Here is a 17437-nt window from a genome sequence, read left to right as displayed (position 1 = left end):
TTTGAAGTTCCTGCAGTTTTCACTGTAAAACCGAGTTGGAGCTAGTACCTCCCCATATATAAGGATGGAGTGGAGTTTGCAACTGAAAAGAAACTTTGTGTTCCCAAAAAGCTAGGTGAAGTACGGCTTTCACACACACATATCTCTCAGAACTGAGCAAGTGGAGAGACGTTCGTTCATCTAACACCAAGGGAACGGGTTGCAGGAGACACTTTTTCTCTGCTTTCTCAGTATGTTTCCCAGTGCAGGTTTGAAGTTCCTGCAGTTTTCACTGTCAAACCGAGTTGGAGCTAGTACCTCCCCATATATATGTATGGAATGGAGTTTGCAACTGAAAAGAAACTTTGTGTTCCCAACAATCTAGTTGAAGGACGGCTTTCACACACACTTATCTCTCAGAACTGAGCAAGTGGAGAGACGTTCGTTCATCTAGCACCAAGGGAACGGGTTGCAGGAGAGACTTTTTCTCTGCTTTCTCAGTCTATTTCCTAGTGCCGGTTTGAAGTCCTGCAGTTTTCACTGTAAAACCGAGTTGGAGCTAGTACCTCCCCATATATATGTATGGAATGGAGTTTGCAACTGAAAAGAAACTTTGTGTTCCCATGAAGCTAGGTGAGGGACGGCTATCACACACACTTATCTCTCAGAACTGAGCAAGTGGAGAGACGTTCGTTCATCCAGCACCAAGGGAACGGTTTGCAGGAGACACTTTTTCTCTGCTTTCTCAGTCTGTTTCCTAGTGCCGGTTTGAAATTCCTGCAGTTTTCACTGTCAAACCGAGTTGGAGCTAGTACCTCCCCATATATACGGATGGAGTGGAGTTTGCAACTGAATAGAAACTTTGTGTTCCCAACAAGCTAGGTGAAGGACGGCTTTCACACACACTTATCTCTCAGAACTGAGCAAGTGGAGAGACGTTCGTTCATCTAGCACCAAGGGAACGGTTTGCAGGAGACACTTTTTCTCTGCTTTCTCAGTGTGTTTCCTAGTGCCGGTTTGACGTTCCTGCAGTTTTCACTGTAAAACCGTGTTGGAGCTTGTACCTCCCCATAAATATGTATGGAATGGAGTTTGTAACTGAAAAGAAACTTTGTGTTCCCAACAAGCAAGGTGAAGGACGGCTTTCACACACACTTATCTCTCAGAACTGAGCAAGTGGAGAGACGTTCGTTCATCTAGCACCAAGGGAACGGGTTGCAGGAGACGCTTTTTCTCTGCTTTCTCATTCTGTTTCCTAGTGCCGGTTTGAAGTTCCTGCAGTTTTCACTGTAAAACCGTGTTGGAGCTAGTACCTCCCCATATATATGTATGGAAAGGAGTTTGCAACTGAAAAGAAACTTTGTGTTCCCAACAAGCTAGGTGAAGGACGGCTTTCACACACACTTATCTCTCAGAACTGAGCTAGTGGAGAGACGTTCTTTCATCTAGCACCAAGGGAACGGGTAGCAGGAGACACTTTTTTTCTGCTTTCTCAGTCTATTTCCTAGTGCCGGTTTGAAGTTCCTGCAGTTTTCAGTGTCAAACCGAGTTGGAGCTTCTACCTCCCCATATATATTTATGGAATGGAGTTTGCAACTGAAAAGAAACTTTGTGTTCCCAACAAGCTAGGTGAAGGACGGCTTTCACACACACTTATCTCTCAGACCTGAGCAAGTGGAGAGACGTTCGTTCATCCAGCACCAAGGGAACGGGTTGCAGGTGACGCTTTTCTCTGCTTTCTCAGTCTGTTTCCTAGTGCCGGGTTGAATTTCCATCAGTTTTCACTGTCAAACAGAGTTGGAGCTAGTACCTCCCCATATATATGGATGGAGTGGAGTTTGCTACTGAAAAGAAACTTTGTGTTCCCAACAAGCTAGGTGAAGGACGGCTTTCACACAGACTTATCTCTCAGAACTGAGCAAGTGGAGAGACGTTCGTTCATCTAGCACCAAGGGAACGGGTAGCAGGAGACACTTTTTCTCTGCTTTCTCAGTCTATTTCCTAGTGCCGGTTTGAAGTTCCTGCAGTTTTCACTGTAAAACCGTGTTGGAGCTTGTACCTCCCCATATATATGTATGGAAAGGAGTTTGCAACTGAAAAGAAACTTTGTGTTCCCAACAAGCTAGGTGAAGGACGGCTTTCACACACACTTATCTCTCAGAACTGAGCAAGTGGAGAGACGTTCGTTCATCTAGCACCAAGGGAACGGGTTGCAGGAGACACTTTTTCTCTGCTTTCTCAGTCTGTTTCCTAGTGCCGGTTTGAAGTTCCTGCAGTTTTCACTGTAAAACCGTGTTGGAGCTTGTACCTCCCCATATATATGTATGGAAAGGAGTTTGCAACTGAAAAGAAACTTTGTGTTCCCAACAAGCTAGGTGAAGGACGGCTTTCACACACACTTATCTCTCAGAACTGAGCTAGTGGAGAGACGTTCTTTCATCTAGCACCAAGGGAACGGGTAGCAGGAGACACTTTTTGTCTGCTTTCTCAGTCTATTTCCTAGTGCCGGTTTGAAGTTCCTGCAGTTTTCAGTGTCAAACCGAGTTGGAGCTTCTACCTCCCCATATATATTTATGGAATGGAGTTTGCAACTGAAAAGAAACTTTGTGTTCCCAACAAGCTAGGTGAAGGACGGCTTTCACACACACTTATCTCTCAGACCTGAGCAAGTGGAGAGACGTTCGTTCATCCAGCACCAAGGGAACGGGTTGCAGGTGACACTTTTCTCTGCTTTCTCAGTCTGTTTCCTAGTGCCGGGTTGAATTTCCATCAGTTTTCACTGTCAAACAGAGTTGGAGCTAGTACCTCCCCATATATATGGATGGAGTGGAGTTTGCAACTGAAAAGAAACTTTGTGTTCCCAACAAGCTAGGTGAAGGACGGCTTTCACACAGACTTATCTCTCAGAACTGAGCAAGTGGAGAGACGTTCGTTCATCTAGCACCAAGGGAACGGGTAGCAGGAGACACTTTTTCTCTGCTTTCTCAGTCTATTTCCTAGTGCCGGTTTGAAGTTCCTGCAGTTTTCACTGTAAAACCGTGTTGGAGCTTGTACCTCCCCATATATATGTATGGAAAGGAGTTTGCAACTGAAAAGAAACTTTGTGTTCCCAACAAGCTAGGTGAAGGACGGCTTTCACACACACTTATCTCTCAGAACTGAGCAAGTGGAGAGACGTTCGTTCATCTAGCACCAAGGGAACTGGTTGCAGGAGACACTTTTTCTCTGCTTTCTCAGTCTGTTTCCTAGTGCCGGTTTGAAGTTCCTGCAGTTTTCACTGAAAAACTGTGTTGGAGCTAGTACCTTCCTATATATATGTATGGAATGGAGTATGCACTGAAAAGAAACTTTGTGTTCCCATCAAGCTAGGTGAATTACGGCTTTCACACACACTTATCTCTCATAACTGAGCAAGTGGAGAGACGTTCGTTCATCTAGCACCAAGGGAACGGGTTGCAGGAGTCACTTTTTCTCTGCTCTCTCAGTCTGTTTCCTAGTGCCGGTTTGAAGTTCCTGCAGTTTTCACTGTCAAACCGATTTGGAGCTAGTACGTCCCAATATATATGTAAGGAATGGAGTTTGCTACTGAAAAGAAACTTTGTGTTCCCAACAAGCTAGGTGAAGGACGGCTTTCATACACACTTATCTCTCAGAACTGAGCAAGTGGAGAGACGTTCGTTCATCCAGCACCAAGGGAACGGGTTGCAGGTGACACTTTTTCTCTGCTTTCTCAGTCTGTTTCCTAGTGCCGGGTTGAATTTCCTGCAGTTTTCACTGTCAAACCGAGTTGGAGCTAGTACCTCCCCATATATATGGATGGAGTGGTGTTTGCAACTGAAAAGAAACTTTGTGTTCCCAACAAGCTAGGTGAAGGACGGCTTTCACACACACTTATCTCTCAGAACTGAGCAAGTGGAGAGACGTTCGTTCATCTAGCACCAAGGGAACGGTTTGCAGGAGACACTTTTTCTCTGCTTTCTCAGTCCGTTTCCTAGTGCAGGTTTGAAGTTCCTGCAGTTTTCACTGTCAAACCGAGTTGGAGCTAGTACCTCCCCATATATAAGGATGGAGTGGAGTTTGCAACTGAAAAGAAACTTTGTGTTCCCAACAAGCTAGGTGAAGGACGGCTTTCACACAGACTTATCTCTCAGAACTGAGCAAGTGGAGAGACGTTCGTTCATCTAGCACCAAGGGAACGGGTAGCAGGAGACACTTTTTCTCTGCTTTCTCAGTCTATTTCCTAGTGCCGGTTTGAAGTTCCTGCAGTTTTCACTGTAAAACCGTGTTGGAGCTTGTACCTCCCCATAAATATGTATGGAATGGAGTTTGTAACTGAAAAGAAACTTTGTGTTCCCAACAAGCAAGGTGAAGGACGGCTTTCACACACACTTATCTCTCAGAACTGAGCAAGTGGAGAGACGTTCGTTCATCTAGCACCAAGGGAACGGGTTGCAGGAGACGCTTTTTCTCTGCTTTCTCAGTCTGTTTCCTAGTGCCGGTTTGAAGTTCCTGCAGTTTTCACTGTAAAACCGTGTTGGAGCTTGTACCTCCCCATATATATGTATGGAAAGGAGTTTGCAACTGAAAAGAAACTTTGTGTTCCCAACAAGCTAGGTGAAGGACGGCTTTCACACACACTTATCTCTCAGAACTGAGCGAGTGGAGAGACGTTCTTTCATCTAGCACCAAGGGAACGGGTAGCAGGAAACACTTTTTCTCTGCTTTCTCAGTCTATTTCCTAGTGCCGGTTTGAAGTTCCTGCAGTTTTCAGTGTCAAACTGAGTTGGAGCTTCTACCTCCCCATATATATATATGGAATGGAGTTTGCAACTGAAAAGAAACTTTGTGTTCCCAACAAGCTAGGTGAAGGACGGCTTTCACACACACTTATCTCTCAGACCTGAGCAAGTGGAGAGACGTTCGTTCATCCAGCACCAAGGGAACGGGTTGCAGGTGACACTTTTCTCTGCTTTCTCAGTCTGTTTCCTAGTGCCGTGTTGAATTTCCATCAGTTTTCACTGTCAAACCGAGTTGGAGCTAGTACCTCCCCATATATATGGATGGAGTGGAGTTTGCAACTGAAAAGAAACTTTGTGTTCCCAACAAGCTAGGTGAAGGACGGCTTTCACACAGACTTATCTCTCAGAACTGAGCAAGTGGAGAGACGTTCGTTCATCTAGCACCAAGGGAACGGGTAGCAGGAGCCACTTTTTCTCTGCTTTCTCAGTCTATTTCCTAGTGCCGGTTTGAAGTTCCTGCAGTTTTCACTGTAAAACCGTGTTGGAGCTTGTACCTCCCCATATATATGTATGGAAAGGAGTTTGCAACTTAAAAGAAACTTTGTGTTCCCAACAAGCTAGGTGAAGGACGGCTTTCACACACACTTATCTCTCAGAACTGAGCAAGTGGAGAGACGTTCGTTCATCTAGCACCAAGGGAACTGGTTGCAGGAGACACTTTTTCTCTGCTTTCTCATTCTGTTTCCTAGTGCCGGTTTGAAGTTCCTGCAGTTTTCACTGAAAAACTGAGTTGGAGCTAGTACTTTCCTATATATATGTATGGAATGGAGTATGAACTGAAAAGAAACTTTGTGTTCCCAACAATCTAGTTGAAGGACGGCTTTCACACACACTTATCTATCAGAACTGAGCAAGTTGAGAGACGTTCGTTCATCTAGCACCAAGGGAACGGGTTGCAGGAGACACTAAATCTCTGCTTTCTCAGTCTGTTTCCTAGTGCCGAATTTAAGTTCCTGCAGTTTTCACTGTAAAAAAGTGTTGGAGCTAGTACCTCCCCATATATAAGGATGGAGTGGAGTTTGCAACTGAAAGGAAACTTTGTGTTCCCAAAAAGCTAGGTGAAGTACGGCATTCACACACACATATCTCTCAGAACTGAGCAAGTGGAGAGACGTTCGTTCATCTAGCACCAAGGGAACGGGTTGCAGGAGACACTTTTTCTCTGCTTTCTCAGTCTGTTTCCTAGTGCAGGTTTGAAGTTCCTGCAGTTTTCACTGTCAAACCGAGTTGGAGCTAGTACCTCGCCATATATATGTATGGAATGGAGTTTGCAACTCAAAAGAAACTTTGTGTTCCCAACAATCTAGTTGAAGGACGGCTTTCACACACACTTATCTCTCAGAACTGAGCTAGTGGAGAGACGTTCGTTCATCTAGCACCAAAGGAACGGATTGCAGGAGACACTTTTTCTCTGCTTTCTCAGTCTGTTTCCTAGTGCCGGTTTGAATTTCCTGCAGTTTTCACTGTAAAAAAGAGTTGGAGCTTGTACCTCCCCATATATATGTATGGAATGGTGTTTGCAACTGAAAAGAAACTTTGTGTTCCCAACAAGCTAGGTGAAGGACGGCTTTCACACACATTATCTCTCAGAACTGAGTAAGTGGAGAAACGTTCGTTCATCTAGCACCAAGGGAACGGGTTGCAGGAGACAATTTTCTCTGCTTTCTCAGTCTGTTTCCTACTGCCGGTTTGAAGTTCCTGCAGTTTTCACTGTCAAACCGATTTGGAGCTAGTACCTCCCCATATATATGTATGGAGTGGAGTTTGCCACTGAAAAGAAACTTTGTGTTCCCAACAAGCTAGGTGAAGGACGGCTTTCATACACACTTATCTCTCAGAACTGAGCAAGTGGAGAGACGTTCGTTCATCCAGCACCAAGGGAACGGGTTGCAGGTGACACTATTTCTCTGCTTTCTCAGTCTGTTTCCTAGTGCCGGGTTGAATTTCCTGCAGTTTTCACTGTCAAACCGAGTTGGAGCTAGTACCTCCCCATATATATGGATGGAGTGGTGTTTGCAACTGAAAAGAAACTTTGTGTTCCCAACAAGCTAGGTGAAGGACGGCTTTCACACACACTTATCTCTCAGAACTGAGCAAGTGGAGAGACGTTCGTTCATCTAGCACCAAGGGAACGGTTTGCAGGAGACACTTTTTCTCTGCTTTCTCAGTCCGTTTCCTAGTGCAGGTTTGAAGTTCCTGCAGTTTTCACTGTCAAACCGAGTTGGAGCTAGTACCTCCCCATATATATGTATGGAATGGAGTTTGCAACTGAAAAGAAACTTTGTGTGACCAACAAGCTAGGTGAAGGACGGCTTTCACACACACCTATATCTCAGAAATGAGCAAGTGGAGAGACGTTCGTTCATCTAGCACCAAGGGAACGGGATGCAGGAGACACTTTTTCTCTGCTTTCTCAGTCTGTTTCCTAGTGCCGGTTTGAAGTTCCTGCAGTTTTCACTGTAAAACAGAGTTGGAGCTAGTACCTCCCCATATATAAGGATGGAGTGGAGTTTGCAACTGAAAAGAAACTTTGTGTTCCCAAAAAGCTAGGTGAAGTACGGCTTTCACACACACATATCTCTCAGAACTGAGCAAGTGGAGAGACGTTCGTTCATCTAGCACCAAGGGAACGGGTTGCAGGAGACACTTTTTCTCTGCTTTCTCAGTCTGTTTCCTAGTGCCGGTTTGAAGTTCCTTCCGTTTTCACTGTCAAACCGATTTGGAGCTAGTACCTCCCCATATATATGTATGGAATGGAGTTTGCAACTCAAAAGAAACTTTGTGTTCCCAACAATCTAGTTGAAGGACGGCTTTCACACACACTTATCTCTCAGAACTGAGCTAGTGGAGAGACGTTCGTTCATCTAGCACCAAAGGAACGGATTGCAGGAGACACTTTTTCTCTGCTTTCTCAGTCTGTTTCCTAGTGCCGGTTTGAATTTCCTGCAGTTTTCACTGTAAAAAAGAGTTGGAGCTTGTACCTCCCCATATATATGTATGGAATGGTGTTTGCAACTGAAAAGAAACTTTGTGTTCCCAACAAGCTAGGTGAAGGACGGCTTTCACACACATTATCTCTCAGAACTGAGTAAGTGGAGAAACGTTCGTTCATCTAGCACCAAGGGAACGGGTTGCAGGAGACAATTTTCTCTGCTTTCTCAGTCTGTTTCCTACTGCCGGTTTGAAGTTCCTGCAGTTTTCACTGTCAAACCGATTTGGAGCTAGTACCTCCCCATATATATGTATGGAGTGGAGTTTGCCACTGAAAAGAAACTTTGTGTTCCCAACAAGCTAGGTGAAGGACGGCTTTCATACACACTTATCTCTCAGAACTGAGCAAGTGGAGAGACGTTCGTTCATCCAGCACCAAGGGAACGGGTTGCAGGTGACACTATTTCTCTGCTTTCTCAGTCTGTTTCCTAGTGCCGGGTTGAATTTCCTGCAGTTTTCACTGTCAAACCGAGTTGGAGCTAGTACCTCCCCATATATATGGATGGAGTGGTGTTTGCAACTGAAAAGAAACTTTGTGTTCCCAACAAGCTAGGTGAAGGACGGCTTTCACACACACTTATCTCTCAGAACTGAGCAAGTGGAGAGACGTTCGTTCATCTAGCACCAAGGGAACGGTTTGCAGGAGACACTTTTTCTCTGCTTTCTCAGTCCGTTTCCTAGTGCAGGTTTGAAGTTCCTGCAGTTTTCACTGTCAAACCGAGTTGGAGCTAGTACCTCCCCATATATATGTATGGAATGGAGTTTGCAACTGAAAAGAAACTTTGTGTGACCAACAAGCTAGGTGAAGGACGGCTTTCACACACACCTATATCTCAGAAATGAGCAAGTGGAGAGACGTTCGTTCATCTAGCACCAAGGGAACGGGATGCAGGAGACACTTTTTCTCTGCTTTCTCAGTCTGTTTCCTAGTGCCGGTTTGAAGTTCCTGCAGTTTTCACTGTAAAACAGAGTTGGAGCTAGTACCTCCCCATATATAAGGATGGAGTGGAGTTTGCAACTGAAAAGAAACTTTGTGTTCCCAAAAAGCTAGGTGAAGTACGGCTTTCACACACACATATCTCTCAGAACTGAGCAAGTGGAGAGACGTTCGTTCATCTAGCACCAAGGGAACGGGTTGCAGGAGACACTTTTTCTCTGCTTTCTCAGTCTGTTTCCTAGTGCCGGTTTGAAGTTCCTTCCGTTTTCACTGTCAAACCGATTTGGAGCTAGTACCTCCCCATATATATGTATGGAGTGGAGTTTGCCACTGAAAAGAAACTTTGGGTTCCCAACAAGCTAGGTGAAGGACGGCTTTCATACACACTTATCTCCCAGAACTGAGCAAGTGGAGAGACGTTCGTTCATCCAGCACCAAGGGAACGGGTTGCAGGTGACACTTTTTCTCTGCTTTCTCAGTCTGTTTCCTAGTGCTGGGTTGAATTTCCTGCAGTTTTCACTGTCAAACCGAGTTGGAGCTAGTACCTCCCCATATATATGGATGGAGTGGAGTTTGCAACTGAAAAGAAACTTTGTGTTCCCAACAAGCTAGGTTAAGGACGGCTTTAACACACACTTATCTCTCAGAACTGAGCAGGTGGAGAGACTTTCGTTCATCTAGCACCAAGGGAACGGGTAACAGGAGATACTTTTTCTCTGCTTTCTCAGACTATTTCCTAGTGCCGGTTTGAAGTTCCTGCAGTTTTCACTGTAAAAACGTGTTGGAGCTTGTACCTCCCCATATATATGTATGGAAAGGAGTTTGCAACTGAAAAGAAACTTTGTGTTCCCAACAAGCTAGGTGAAGGACGGCTTTCACACACACTTATCTCTCAGAACTGAGCAAGTTGAGAGACGTTCGTTCATCTAGCACCAAGGGAACGGTTTGCAGGAGACACTTTTTCTCTGCTTTCTCAGTCTGTTTCCTAGTGCAGGTTTGAAGTTCCTGCAGTTTTCACTGTCAAACCGAGTTGGAGCTAGTACCTCCCCATATATATTTATGGAATGGAGTTTGCAACTGAAAAGAAACTTTGTGTGACCAACAAGCTAGATGAAGGACGGCTTTCACACACACCTATATCTCAGAAATGAGCAAGTGGAGAGACGTTCGTTCATCTAGCACCAAGGGAACGGGATGCAGGAGACACTATTTCTCTGCTTTCTCAGTCTGTTTCCTAGTGCCGGTTTGAAGTTCCTGAAGTTTTCACTGTAAAACCGAGTTGGAGCTAGTACCTCCCCATATATAAGGATGGAGTGGAGTTTGCAACTGAAAAGAAACTTTGTGTTCCCAAAAAGCTAGGTGAAGTACGGCTTTCACACACACATATCTCTCAGAACTGAGCAAGTGGAGAGACGTTCGTTCATCTAGCACCAAGGGAACGGGTTGCAGGAGACACTTTTTCTCTGCTTTCTCAATCAGTTTCCTAGTGCCGATTTGAAGTTCCTGCAGTTTTCACTGTCAAACCGAGTTGGAGCTAGTACCTCGCCATATATATGTATGGAATGGAGTTTGCAACTCAAAAGAAACTTTGTGTTCCGAACAATCTAGTTGAAGGACGGCTTTCACACACACTTATCTCTCAGAACTGAGCAAGTGGAGAGACGTTCGTTCATCTAGCACCAAGGGAACGGGTTGCAGGAGACACTTTTTCTCTGCTTTCTCAGTCTGTTTCCTAGTGCCGGTTTGAAGTTCCTGCAGTTTTCACTGTAAAAACGAGTTGGAGCTTGTACCTACCCATATATATGTATGGAATGGTGTTTGCAACTGAAAAGAAACTTTGTGTTCCCAACAAGCTAGGTGAAGGACGGCTTTCACACACACTTATCTCTCAGAACTGAGCAAGTGGAGAGACGTTCGTTCATCTAGCACCAAGGGAACGGGTTGCAGGGGACACTTTTTCTCTGCTTTCTCAGTCTGTTTCCTAGTGCCGGTTTGAAGTTCCTGCAGTTTTCACTGTCAAACCGAGTTGGAGCTAGTACCTCCCCATATATATGGATGGAATGGAGTTTGCAACTGAAAAGAAACTTTGTGTTCCCAACAAGCTAGGTGAAGGACGGCTTTCACACACACTTATCTCTCAGAACTCAGCAGGTGGAGAGACGTTCGTTCATCTAGCACCAAGGGAACGGTTTGCAGGAGACACTTTTTCTCTGCATTCTCAGTCTGTTTCCTAGTGCCGGTTTGAAGTTCCTGCAGTTTTCACTGTCAAACCGAGTTGGAGCTAGTACCTCCCCATATATATGTATGGAATGGAGTTCGCAACTGAAAAGAAACTTTGTGTTCCCAACAAGCTAGGTGAAGGACAGCTTTCACACACACTTTTCTCTCAGAACTGAGCAAGTGGAGAGACGTTCGTTCATCTAGCACCAAGGGAACGGGTTGGAGGAGACACTTTTTCTCTGCTTTCTCAGTGTGTTTCCTAGTGCCGGTTTGACGTTCCTGCAGTTTTCACTGTCAAACCGAGTTGGAGCTAGTACCTACCCATATATATGTATGTAATGGAGTTTGTAACTGAAAAGAAACTTTGTGTTCCCAACAATCTAGGTGAAGTACGGCTTTCACACACACTTATCTCTCAGAACTGAGCAAGTGGAGAGACGTTCGTTCATCTAGCACCAAGGGAATGGGTTGCAGGAGACACTATTTCTCTACTTTCTCAGCCTGTTTCCTAGTGCCGGTTTAAATTTCCTGCACTATTCACTGTAAAACAGAGTTGAAGCTTCTACCTCCACATATATATGGAAGGAGTGGAGTTTGCAACTGAAAAGAAACTTTGTGTTCCCAACAAGCTAGGTGAAGGAAGGCTTTCACACACACTTATCTCTCAGAACTGAGCAAGTGGAGAGACGTTCGTTCATCTAGCACCAAGGGAACGGGTTGCAGGAGACACATTTTCTCTGCTTTCTCATTCTGTTTCCTAGTGCCGGTTTGAAGTTCCTGCAGTTTTCACTGTAAAACTGAGTTGGAGCTAGTACCTCCCCATATATATGTATGGATTGGAGTTTGCAACTGAAAAGAAACTTTGTGTTCCCTACAAGCTAGTTGAAGGACGGCTTTCACACACACTTGACTCTCAGAACTGAGCAAGTGGCGAGACGTTCGTTCATCTAGCACCAAGGGAACGGGTTGAAATAGACACTTTTTCTCTGCTTTCTCATTCTGTTTCCTAGTGCCGGTTTGAAGTTCCTGGAGTTTTCACTGTCAAACCGAGTTGGAGCTAGTACCTCCCCATATATATGGATGGAGTGGAGTTTGCAACTGAAAAGAAACTTTGTGTTCCCAACAAGCTAGGTGAAGGACGGCTTTCACACACAATTATCTCTCAGAACTGAGCAAGTGGAGAGACGTTCGTTCATCTAGCACCAAGGGAACGGTTTGCAGGAGACACTTTTTCTCTGCTTTCTCAGTCTGTTTCCTAGTGCAGGTTTGAAGTTCCTGCAGTTTTCACTGTCAAACCGAGTTGGAGCTAGTACCTACCCATATATATTTATGGAATGGAGTTTGCAACTGAAAAGAAACTTTGTGTGACCAACAAGCTAGGTGAAGGACGGCTTTCACACACACCTATATCTCAGAAATGAGCAAGTGGAGAGACGTTCGTTCATCTAGCACCAAGGGAACGGGATGCAGGAGACACTTTTTCTCTGCTTTCTCAGTCTGTTTCCTAGTGCCGGTTTGAAGTTCCTGCAGTTTTCACTGTCAAACCGAGTTGGAGCTAGTACCTCCCCATATATAAGGATGGAGTGGAGTTTGCAACTGAAAAGAAACTTTGTGTTCCCAAAAATCTAGGTGAAGTACGGCTTTCACACACACATATCTCTCAGAACTCAGGAGGTGGAGAGACGTTCGTTCATCTAGCACCAATGGAACCGGTTGAAAGTGACACTTTTTCTCTGCTTTCTAAGTCTGTTTCCTAGTGCCGGTTTGAAGTTCCTGCAGCTTTCACTGTCAAACAGAGTTGGAGCTAGTTCCTCCCCATATATATGGATGGAGTGGAGTTTGCAACTGAAAAGAAACTTTGTGTTCCCAACAAGCTAGGTGAAGGACGGCTTTCACACACACTTATCTCTCAGAACTCAGCAGGTGGAGAGACGTTCGTTCATCTAGCACCAAGGGAACGGGTTGCAGGAGACACTTTTTCTCTGCTTTTTCAGTCTGTTTCCTAGTGCCGGTTTGAAGTTCCTGCAGTATTCACTGTCAAACCGAGTTGGAGCCTGTACCTCCCCATGTATATGTATGGAATGGAGTTCGCAACTGAAAAGATACTTTGTGTTCCCAACAAGCTATGTGAAGGACGGCTTTCACACACACTTTTCTCTCAGAACTGAGCAAGTGGAGAGACGTTCGTTCATCTAGCACCAAGGGAACGGGTTGCAGGAGACACTTTTTCTCTGCTTTCTCAGTCTGTTTCCTAGTGCCGGGTTGAATTTCCTGCAGTTTTCACTGTCAAACCGAGTTGGAGCTAGTACCTCCCCATATATATGGATGGAGTGGTGTTTGCAACTGAAAAGAAACTTTGTGTTCCCAACAAGCTAGGTGAAGGACGGCTTTCACACACACTTATCTCTCAGAACTGAGCAAGTGGAGAGAAGTTCGTTCATCTAGCACCAAGGGAACGGTTTGCAGGAGACACTTTTTCTCTGCTTTCTCAGTCCGTTTCCTAGTACAGGTTTGAAGTTCCTGCAGTTTTCACTGTCAAACCGAGTTGGAGCTAGTACCACCCCATATATATGTATGGAATGGAGTTTGCAACTGAAAAGAATCTTTGTGTGACCAACAAGCTAGGTGAAGGACGGCTTTCACACACACCTATATCTCAGAAATGAGCAAGTGGAGAGACGTTCGTTCATCTAGCACCAAGGGAACGGGATGCAGGAGACACTTTTTCTCTGCTTTCTCAGTCTGTTTCCTAGTGCCGGTTTGAAGTTCCTGCAGTTTTCACTGTAAAACAGAGTTGGAGCTAGTACCTCCCCATATATAAGGATGGAGTGGAGTTTGCAACTGAAAAGAAACTTTGTGTTCCCCAAAAGCTAGGTGAAGTACGGCTTTCACACACACATATCTCTCAGAACTGAGCAAGTGGAGAGACGTTCGTTCATCTAGCACCAAGGGAACGGGTTGCAGGAGACACTTTTTCTCTGCTTTCTCAGTCTGTTTCCTAGTGCCGGTTTGAAGTTCCTGCCGTTTTCACTGTCAAACCGATTTGGAGCTTGTACCTCCCCATATATATGTATGGAGTGGAGTTTGCCACTGAAAAGAAACTTTGGGTTCCCAACAAGCTAGGTGAAGGACGGCTTTCATACACACTTATCTCCCAGAACTGAGCAAGTGGAGAGACGTTCGTTCATCCAGCACCAAGGGAACGGGTTGCAGGTGACACTTTTTCTCTGCTTTCTCAGTCTGTTTCCTAGTGCTGGGTTGAATTTCCTGCAGTTTTCACTGTCAAACCGAGTTGGAGCTAGTACCTCCCCATATATATGGATGGAGTGAAGTTTGCAACTGAAAAGAAACTTTGTGTTCCCAACAAGCTAGGTTAAGGACGGCTTTCACACACACTTATCTCTCAGAACTGAGCAGGTGGAGAGACTTTCGTTCATCTAGCACCAAGGGAACGGGTAACAGGAGATACTTTTTCTCTGCTTTCTCAGACTATTTCCTAGTGCCGGTTTGAAGTTCCTGCAGTTTTCACTGTAAAAACGTGTTGGAGCTTGTACCTCCCCATATATATGTATGGAAAGGAGTTTGCAACTGAAAAGAAACTTTGTGTTCCCAACAAGCTAGGTGAAGGACGGCTTTCACACACACTTATCTCTCAGAACTGAGCAAGTGGAGAGACGTTCGTTCATCTAGCACCAAGGGAACGGTTTGCAGGAGACACTTTTTCTCTGCTTTCTCAGTCTGTTTCCTAGTGCAGGTTTGAAGTTCCTGCAGTTTTCACTGTCAAACCGAGTTGGAGCTAGTACCTCCCCATATATATTTATGGAATGGAGTTTGCAACTGAAAAGAAACTTTGTGTGACCAACAAGCTAGATGAAGGACGGCTTTCACACACACCTATATCTCAGAAATGAGCAAGTGGAGAGACGTTCGTTCATCTAGCACCAAGGGAACGGGATGCAGGAGACACTATTTCTCTGCTTTCTCAGTCTGTTTCCTAGTGCCGGTTTGAAGTTCCTGAAGTTTTCACTGTAAAACCGAGTTGGAGCTAGTAACTCCCCATATATAAGGATGGAGTGGAGTTTGCAACTGAAAAGAAACTTTGTGTTCCCAAAAAGCTAGGTGAAGTACGGCTTTCACACACACATATCTCTCAGAACTGAGCAAGTGGAGAGACGTTCGTTCATCTAGCACCAAGGGAATGGGTTGCAGGAAACACTTTTTCTCTGCTTTCTCAATCAGTTTCCTAGTGCCGATTTGAAGTTCCTGCAGTTTTCACTGTCAAACCGAGTTGGAGCTAGTACCTCGCCATATATATGTATGGAATGGAGTTTGCAACTCAAAAGAAACTTTGTGTTCCGAACAATCTAGTTGAAGGACGGCTTTCACACACACTTATCTCTCAGAACTGAGCAAGTGGAGAGACGTTCGTTCATCTAGCACCAAGGGAACGGGTTGCAGGAGACACTTTTTCTCTGCTTTCTCAGTCTGTTTCCTAGTGCCGGTTTGAAGTTCCTGCAGTTTTCACTGTAAAAACGAGTTGGAGCTTGTACCTACCCATATATATGTATGGAATGGTGTTTGCAACTGAAAAGAAACTTTGTGTTCCCAACAAGCTAGGTGAAGGACGGCTTTAACACACACTTTTCTCTCAGAACTGAGCAAGTGGAGAGACGTTCGTTCATCTAGCACCAAGGGAACGGGTTGCAGGGGACACTTTTCTCTGCTTTCTCAGTCTGTTTCCTAGTGCCGGTTTGAAGTTCCTGCAGTTTTCACTGTCAAACCGAGTTGGAGCTAGTACCTCCCCATATATATGGATGGAATGGAGTTTGCAACTGAAAAGAAACTTTGTGTTCCCAACAAGCTAGGTGAAGGACGGCTTTCACACACACTTATCTCTCAGAACTCAGCAGGTGGAGAGACGTTCGTTCATCTAGCACCAAGGGAACGGTTTGCAGGAGACACTTTTTCTCTGCATTCTCAGTCTGTTTCCTAGTGCCGGTTTGAAGTTCCTGCAGTTTTCACTGTCAAACCGAGTTGGAGCTAGTACCTCCCCATATATATGTATGGAATGGAGTTCGCAACTGAAAAGAAACTTTGTGTTCCCAACAAGCTAGGTGAAGGACAGCTTTCACACACACTTTTCTCTCAGAACTGAGCAAGTGGAGAGACGTTCGTTCATCTAGCACCAAGGGAACGGGTTGGAGGAGACACTTTTTCTCTGCTTTCTCAGCGTGTTTCCTAGTGCCGGTTTGACGTTCCTGCAGTTTTCACTGTCAAACCGAGTTGGAGCTAGTACCTACCCATATATATGTATGTAATGGAGTTTGTAACTGAAAAGAAACTTTGTGTTCCCAACAATCTAGGTGAAGTACGGCTTTCACACACACTTATCTCTCAGAACTGAGCAAGTGGAGAGACGTTCGTTCATCTAGCACTAAGGGAATGGGTTGTAGGAGACACTATTTCTCTACTTTCTCAGCCTGTTTCCTAGTGCCGGTTTAAATTTCCTGCACTATTCACTGTAAAACAGAGTTGAAGCTTCTACCTCCACATATATATGGAAGGAGTGGAGTTTGCAACTGAAAAGAAACTTTGTGTTCCCAACAAGCTAGGTGAAGGAAGGCTTTCACACACACTTATCTCTCAGAACTGAGCAAGTGGAGAGACGTTCGTTCATCTAGCACCAAGGGAACGGGTTGCAGGAGACACATTTTCTCTGCTTTCTCATTCTGTTTCCTAGTGCCGGTTTGAAGTTCCTGCAGTTTTCACTGTAAAACTGAGTTGGAGCTAGTACCTCCCCATATATATGTATGGATTGGAGTTTGCAACTGAAAAGAAACTTTGTGTTCCCTACAAGCTAGTTGAAGGACGGCTTTCACACACACTTGACTCTCAGAACTGAGCAAGTGGAGAGACGTTCGTTCATCTAGCACCAAGGGAACGGGTTGCAGGAGACACTTTTTCTCTGCTTTCTCATTCTGTTTCCTAGTGCCGGTTTGAAGTTCCTGGAGTTTTCACTGTCAAACCGAGTTGGAGCTAGTACCTCCCCATATATATGGATGGAGTGGAGTTTGCAACTGAAAAGAAACTTTGTGTTCCCAACAAGCTAGGTGAAGGACGGCTTTCACACACAATTATCTCTCAGAACTGAGCAAGTGGAGAGACGTTCGTTCATCTAGCACCAAGGGAACGGTTTGCAGGAGACACATTTTCTCTGCTTTCTCAGTCTGTTTCCTAGTGCAGGTTTGAAGTTCCTGCAGTTTTCACTGTCAAACCGAGTTGGAGCTAGTACCTACCCATATATATTTATGGAATGGAGTTTGCAACTGAAAAGAAACTTTGTGTGACCAACAAGCTAGGTGAAGGACGGCTTTCACACACACCTATATCTCAGAAATGAGCAAGTGGAGAGACGTTCGTTCATCTAGCACCAAGGGAACGGGATGCAGGAGACACTTTTTCTCTGCTTTCTCAGTCTGTTTCCTAGTGCCGGTTTGAAGTTCCTGCAGTT

Source organism: Camelus bactrianus, chromosome 3 (assembly GCF_048773025.1).
Source record: "Camelus bactrianus isolate YW-2024 breed Bactrian camel chromosome 3, ASM4877302v1, whole genome shotgun sequence".
NCBI lineage: Eukaryota > Metazoa > Chordata > Mammalia > Artiodactyla > Camelidae > Camelus > Camelus bactrianus.
The sequence above is the reverse complement of the archived record's forward strand: the minus strand, read 5'-3'. Positions refer to the sequence as shown.